The sequence below is a fragment of the Heteronotia binoei genome, chromosome 21, assembly GCF_032191835.1.
Source record: "Heteronotia binoei isolate CCM8104 ecotype False Entrance Well chromosome 21, APGP_CSIRO_Hbin_v1, whole genome shotgun sequence".
NCBI lineage: Eukaryota > Metazoa > Chordata > Lepidosauria > Squamata > Gekkonidae > Heteronotia > Heteronotia binoei.
Genome location: NC_083243.1, coordinates 112319076 through 112326238, shown reverse-complemented (window position 1 = coordinate 112326238; position 7163 = coordinate 112319076).

Here is a 7163-nt window from a genome sequence, read left to right as displayed (position 1 = left end):
GTTTTGGTTGTTTATCTTTAAATTGCTTTTAGATTATGGCTGTATGAAGATATGTGACTTGGTTTTGGCAAGCTGTCCTGCACAACACCCATTCTGAGTTCCTTCATGTGTAGCAGCTCAGACTAGGCCCCAAGAATAAAGGAGGAAGGTAAAGATCAGTTTTACCTGGTTCTCAAGAACTTTTCAGTGAAAAAGTAATTGTTAATGGTTATTTCATTATGTCACCAAAGACCTACATAATCCAACTGATGAACCTCCCTGCAGTCGTCTGCCAGAATATAAATCATGGATTGCTTCATTTTTATCAGTATTTGCTTCATCTTGCTGTGCTCTCCCACTCAATTCTCCCACTTCAAAATTTAACAAAAATCTGCTGAAGTGGAATTCAGCTGTCTGATCATAAGTTGACCACAACAGAGATGTCTGCTGCTAAATAACCACACAAAAAGTGCATGGAGTGGGGGCTGTTCTTGCCCTTTTCAAGAAGGGTGAATGTCAGCAAGCAATTATTTTATATGTCTCGTCCTTTCTTAACTGAGCACATGACAGCTGCCATTAGTGATTGATTGCAAATGAAAATAATATCTTAGTCCTGATCATTTCATGTGCTATTGTTATGCTTCTTCTCATGCAAGAACACATAGGATATGGGTACTTTAATTGTTGACTGGAGCAAAAAGATCTCAGTTTAGTACTGACTGTGGCTGAAGTATAGGTATTCTTGTTTGGAAAAACAACCCGGTCCCCTGCTTGATAATTGTGCAGTAATCTCCATTGAAGTCTACAAAGCTAACTTTCAGACAGATGTGCATAGGTTTACAATCACACAGCCTCAACCAAAATCCCCAAGATTGAGGTGGCGTGGCGGTGCTGATGCTGTTAGATCTGTCGGCCGCGTTTGACACGGTCGACCACCGGCTACTTACCCGCCGCCTCGCCGACATAGGGGTTAGGGGGTTGGCTTTACAATGGCTCTCCTCCTTCATCGAAGATCGGGGACAAAAGGTGGCAATCGGGGGTGAGCTGTCCCAGAGGCGCACACTAGATTGTGGGGTGCCTCAGGGAGCGGTTCTCTCACCGATGCTATTTAATATCTACATGTGCCCCCTTGCCCAGATTGCCCGGGGGTATGGGCTTGGGTGCCATCAATATGCGGATGACACCCAGCTCTATCTGTTAATGGATGGCTGGCCTGGCTGCGTCCCAGGGAACTTGGACCTGGCATTGCAGGCTGTGGCAACCTGGTTAAGGCTGAGTGGGCTGAAGCTAAATCCAGTGAAGACAGAAGTCCTTTGCGTGGGCCGAGGTGCTCTGGGGAGGGAAATACCTCTCCCGGCTTTTGATGGGGCGCCGATGATAGCGGCGCGCCGGGTCAAGAGCTTGGGAGTTCTACTGGAGCCCTCACTATCAATGGAGGCCCAGATAGCTGCCACTGCTAAGTCAGCCTTTTTCCATTTGAGGCGGGCAAGGCAGCTGGCCCCCTTCCTAGAGCGCCGGGACCTAGCAACAGTGATTCATGCAACGGTCACCTCAAGACTAGATTACTGTAATGCCCTCTACATGGGGCTGTCTCTGTGCCAAATCCGGAAGCTGCAGCTGGTGCAGAACGCAGCGGCTAGGCTGTTATTGGGGCTCCCCAAATGGGAGCACATACAGCCAGGGCTGCGCGGACTGCACTGGCTGCCAGTTATACACCAGATTTGTTACAAAGTGCTGGTTATTACCTTTAAAGCCCTATATGGCCGAGGACCTGCCTACCTGAGGGACCGTCTTTCCCCATACGAACCCCAGAGAGCACTGAGGTCAGCAGTGAAAGACCTGTTGACTATCCCAGGGCCGAAGGAAGCAAGACTGCAGAGTACCCGCACTCGGGCCTTCTCTGTTGTGGCCCCACACCTGTGGAACCAGCTCCCAGAGGAAGTACAGGCCCTGCGGGACTTTGACCGTTTCCTCAGGGCCTGCAAGACCTTCCTCTTTAGTGAAGCCTTCACCGACTAAACACTGAGAGACTGCTTAAATGATTTTGTTATCTGTCAGAATAGCACCAAGACGTTAATTGTATTGTTTTACTGCTTTTAGAATTTTAATTAATTTTTATCTACTGTTAAAGTACTGTATCATTTGTTATATTGATTAATGTTGTTAGCCGCCCTGAGCCTGCCTCGGCGGGGAGGGCGGGATATAAATAAAAGGTATTATTATTATTATTATTATTACTTCTGAGTAAACACAGCTAGGTTGACTGCCAGTTTTGGAAAGAAGGGAAATGTTCACACTACCAACTTTCCCTAGGTGTTTTCCGGAGTTTGTCTGTCCCCCCCCCCCCCTTTCTGGGCGATGGTAATAACATTTGTGCTGAAGTCTGTATAATTGTTGCTCAAAATCCCCGCATGAGTCCCTGTGAAAATTCCTAAGAACAATGAGCAGAGAGGTAGGACCTGTCTCCCACAATTGCAGCGTCCTATTTTCCACTCTTCCAAAAGTGGCGCTGTAGCTCTGTTTTGAAAGGGTGAATGGCTCTTCCACTGACTGACATGGACATTTAAGTCAGAAAAGTAAACGGATAGGATGCGTGGTAGTAACTTCCCTAAAGTTGAAAGGGAGTGGGAGGAGTTGTGAGATCTTGGAGCCGCTGCTGTCCCCACGACAACGGCTGCCTAATGATTCCAAATCAGGCTGTCAGCGCTCGTCTTGTTTGAAGGAGGAGATAATTGCAAGGTTGGCGCGTTACAAACGGTCTGAATGGGCTGTGCTGACCAGAAGTTGATCTCGAGCAGCAGAGTGATTCGCACAAAAGGAGAAGATTGATTGTGCCGTAGGAGAGACAGAGAGAAAAAAAGTCCCTTCGTAGGTAAAAGCTGTTTTCATTTCTTTTTATTGTGGCGGGAGACCTAGACACGCATCGGCTGCCCAGTCAAAACAAAACAAGAGCAGCTTCTCCATTCTTTTGTGCAGCCCGATCATCTCAGCAGGTTTCCTCATAAGTAAGCTCCTCTGAATTAAGTGGCGAATACTTCGTCCTAAATGTACCCAGGATTGCAGCCCAGTTCACTGCTTGTTTAATGAGTAATGCCCTACTGACTTCTGTCGCAGGGAGGATTACAGCCACCCCCAACCAGGAATGGTCGGTTTCGCTACCTTTTATTCGTTTTCTTCTGCCTGAGCAATCTGCAGGCTCGTTTCAGTTTTAGTCCTGACCCCGGAAACTTGAGTGGGTGGGGACGCCGAAGAGAGACTCCCCCCCACTTCTTTTTCATTTTGCTAAATGATTTTAATTAAGAGCGTAGCCAGTGCTGAGACTGCAGATAGCAGACGAGTCTGGCAGGCTTTCCCGATTTTTTTTTTTTTAAATCTTTCCTCAGTCACTGTTGTGTGAGTTCGCTTGGCTGACTGATTTGGTGAATGAAAAGTGGAACGTTTTTTGTTAACTAATGAACTGCTTCAGGTTTCAGCGCTCGAGAGATACCGATAGTAGGAGGGTTTTAGTCCTTAATAGAATCTTTAACAAAAAATAGTTTGAACAATCTATAGCCTCGGTTTCTTTGATTCCCCTTTTTGAAAAGGCTTGAGCATTTGCACGTTGCAGCTTGGCTCGAGGCAGGTAGAATGAAAAGCTCTCTATGCAGATTCTGCGGCTGGTGTCTCTAGAGCGGGCCTTGGGCGAGAGGCTCCTGAAACTTGGTGGGTTTTCCCCTTGCAATGCTGCCGAGTCCTGAAATGACTAAACACGAAAAACCTCTGCTGATGCATCTTTGTTTATCAGCAACAAGCGAGAAGCGTATTTATAGTGGCTGTGTAATTTTGTGGCGTGGAAGGTTTCAATTTTGTTCAGCGAGCAACATGCTACAGTTGCAGGCATAGTATCGCTTCGGGGTTTGCGCAGGGTACATTTTACAGAACGAACAGCGACGATTGACGTAAGAACGAAGACAATGCAGTGTTGATCCATAGCAGCTCCCGGCGGGATCCCCGAGTGACAAATAAGGGGAAGAGGCGACTGTTTAGCGATCTTCTCCCTGGGCCGCTGGTGCCAGCTAGCCTGCGCAGCCCACGTTTCTGAGGCAGCCTTGGGCACCAAGAGGAAGAATGGTTTAAGCTGTTCACCGCTTGTGCAGGTGTTCTGCTCTGGGGGGCGGGACGGGGTGGCTGTGCACTCTGCTTCTGCCATATTCAGGAGGCCCAGGTCTTTTGGTCACCTGATGCAGGCACACAAGTGTTGTAGGGGCTGGTGTGCTTGGAGGGTATCCTTGGATCCTAGGATTACCATCTGACGGGGGGGGGGGGGGGGGGAGGGGTGGATTTGCCTGGTTGATCCTTTTTTGCTTTTGGCAAAAAGCATAACTATCTGCCAACTGCTTAATATACATCCGGCAGCTGGATTCCAGCTGTTGTTAAAGCCAGTTGAAAATGGTGACCAGTTGAAAATTTGACAACACTAGATTCATTTATTGTTAGGAGCATTGCTGCACTTCATTGTGTGGGCCTCCTTATTTGCTGCCTAGCAGCAGGAAGAAAGGTGTCCTGGTCACCCACCTCCTTGGAAAGCCCTCTCATAATTAGCTTGCCTCCAGCATTACCTGCTGTGGGTTTGCCTCTTATCTCCTTCCCAAGCGACTTTGGAAAGAAGGGGAACTTGCAATAGGGAAGGCTGGAGACAGTGAGGGCCTGGTCTTTCTGAGTTTTTGGAGAATGCTTTGAAAAAGTCCAAGATTTTCCAGGGAGTTAGCAGAATTAGCTTAGAAAATAAGTCCAGATGAAAAGATGGCAATTGGATCCCTAGAAACACATAGAGCGGGGCCTGTGACAGTTTTGGCTTGCCTGCCTGGTGCGAGGGTTGTGACATTAGGAAACCAATGACATTAGGAAATGTAATTTCCAATGACATTAGGAAATGTAATTATATGGTCCTGGAGGAAAAATTTAGGTTACTAGGAAGAAAGTTAAAGGCCCAGACCTCAAAGGTCACAAAAGTCTCATCCATGCACAGGGCCACCTTGACAGGAATGGATCAGGGGTCTCCATGCATGGATGAGAAAGTGTGCCAAGAGAAAGGGCTTAGATTTATTAGGCACTGGGGAACTTGCTGAAACAAGCCAAACCTGTACAAAAAAGACAGGCTTCTCTTGAACCAAAAAGGAATCAGACTGCTGCAATTGATATAAAAAAGGAGTCAGAGCTGCTTTTAAATTAATCCTGGAGGGAAAGCTGAGAGGAGCAGGGGAACCTCTGGTTTGAGGCAAATCAGTCCAAAGGGATGATTGTGTAAACACTCAAGGTGATATTGATAGGAGCATTGTAGAACTTGGGAATGAGGATAGGATGGTGACTGGGGGCCATATGTGGCAACTAAGGGGCCAAGGGAGGTGAGGATTACTGGAAGAGGCAGGATGGGGGAGCTGGAGTGCTTGGTATGAGGATAGGATGGTGGCTGGGGGCCATATGTGGCAACTATCTCCCACCTGATCAAATGCTTGTGGCTGATCTTGAGATGGAGAAGAAAATAAAGGAGGTGACTAAAGTAGATAATGTTATTATACTGGCAGACTTCAACTACCCTCATATTGACTGGGTAAACATATGCTCGAGTTGTGCTGTAGAAATGAGATTCCAAGATATTGTGTCTGTATACTGGAACAGTTGGTCACAGAGCCAACCAGAAGGGTAGCGATCTTGGTTCAGAGTGGGTCTCAGGACTTGGTGAAAGCTATAGAGGAAGGTGATACAGCGAACAAGCAATGCTGTTAAGCTCAGCATTCCGGTCAATGGAAAATTACCCCTAAAGTTCAAAATTGTAATGTTTAATTTCAAAAGATGGAACTTTACAAAAATGAACGGAGTAGCAAAAAGAAACCTGAAGGGGAAACAGAAGAGAGGATGCTTAGAAGCTATTTGAAACCACACTAATTGAAACCCAAATAGAATGCATTCCACAGTTTCTACTGTCAAGTCTAGAAGAAGTCCTGCATGGCTAACAACCAGGGCTTTTTTGGTAGAAAAATTCTACCAAAATTCTACCAGGAATTCATTTGCATATTAGACCACACCCTCTGATATCACCATTGTTTCACATAGGGTTTTTCTGTAGAAAAAGCCCAGCAGGAATTCATTTGCATATTGGGCCAAACCCCCTGGCACCAAGATAGCCGGAACTGCATTCCTGTGCATTCCTGCTCAAAAAAGCCCTGCTAACAAGAATCAAGGAAGCTACCTTTAAAAAGTGGAAGGATCTGCACCAATTAATTGAACAAGAAGGAACACAGACTCTAGCAAAAGAAATATAAACCTATCTTTCTGCATGCAGAAAGAGATTTTGAGGAGTAGATTGTCAAAAACATTGAAGACAAACAATAAACATTTTAAAAAATATATTCAGAGCAGGAAATCAGCCAGAGAAGCAGTGGAGTTCTAGACCTACTGGTGAAATTAAAAACAGATAAGTCTCCAGGTCTTGATGACATATACCTGAGAGTTTTTAAGGAACTCAAATGTGGGATAGTTGATCTACTAACTAAATGTAACCTATCACTAACTGCAGCTGCTCTACCAGAAGACTGGAGAATAGCAAATGTTTCACCAATTTTTAAAAAGGGATCCAGAAGTGAACAAGGAAATTACAGGCTAGTCAGCCTAATGTCTGTCCCAGGCAAATTAGTAAAGGAAATGCTAAAAGGAAAATCAGCATGACTTCTTCAAAGGGAAGTCCTGGCTCGCCATCCTTTTGGAGTTCTTTGAGAAGGTAAACAAGCATGTAGACAATTGTGACCTGGTAGACATTAAATAGTTGGACTTCCAAAAGGCTTTTGACAAGGTACCTCACCAAAGACTCCTGAGTAAACTTATCAGTAACGGGATAAGAGGATGGGTTGTCTTATGGATTAAAAAATGGTTAAATGACAGGAAGCAAAGAGTGAGAATTAAGTCTATTAGAATGGGAGCCCTTCTGATGTTTGGTCTGGACATCTGGAAGGAGCCAGCAAGTCTTGACTCGTCATATAAAAGTTATGGAGATAAGAATAGTTTTTGTATAAGCTTTTAGAGAATTTTCATGTTCGTATCTACTGAAAAATTTATTTCTCTTTTATGCTTATAGTCTTCATACCCCAATCGGAATATTCGATGAAGCTATTCTTTGTGAAATGGCTGATTCCAGCCTGTGGCCCCGT